A 770-nucleotide genomic window follows, 5' to 3' on the forward strand; every position below is an offset into this window, starting at 1 on the left:
GCAGCATTTCAAGCTACACCCTCTCGCCAAAGACCGATCAGCTGTGGAGACCGTACCTTTCCAGCGCACGTGGCTCCCCCCACCCCCACCCCCCACACCAGGTGCCACTGCCGAGAGACGTAAAAGGAGAGTTCTCAGGCATAACCCGTTTAGTGCATGACAACACGGTCCCTTGAGTGGGCGGGGAGATGACGGGCGGAGGCTGGAGGTGGGGAAGGGGGGGAAGAAGGGGAGAGGAGGAGGTGGGGAAGGGATGAGAAGGAGGAGAGGAGACGAAGGAGTGGAAGAGAGAGAGGGGATGAGATGAGGGGGAAGGAGAGGGAGAGAAGAGGTGAGAGATGATAGCAAGAAGGAAAAGGGCATAGGAAGAGGGGAAGGAGGGGATTGAGGCGGAAGTTGGGGAGGTGAGAAAAGATGGGGAACAGTGGATGAGATAGAGAGATAGAGAGGAGAGGATGGAGATAGGGGTGAGAGGATAGTGTGAAGGAGGGTTGGGGGAGAGAGGGTGAGTAGAGAAGAGGAGGAGGGGGTGAGAGGGGAAAGGGGAGGAGAGAAGCGGAGGCGTTAAATGAGAGGGGATGAGAGGAGAAGAGAAAGAAAAGGATATATAAGAAAAGAGAGCAGGGGCGTGAATGGAAGAGAAGGGAATGAGAGAGGGGAGAAAGAGAGAGCGAGAAGAAAGAAGGACGAAGATAACGGAGGCAGGAGAAGAGGAAAGTGAGAGAAATGTGAAAGGAGAGGAGGGAGAAAAGCGGAGAGAAATCAGAGGG

The sequence above is a fragment of the Penaeus monodon genome, chromosome 31 (assembly GCF_015228065.2).
Source record: "Penaeus monodon isolate SGIC_2016 chromosome 31, NSTDA_Pmon_1, whole genome shotgun sequence".
NCBI lineage: Eukaryota > Metazoa > Arthropoda > Malacostraca > Decapoda > Penaeidae > Penaeus > Penaeus monodon.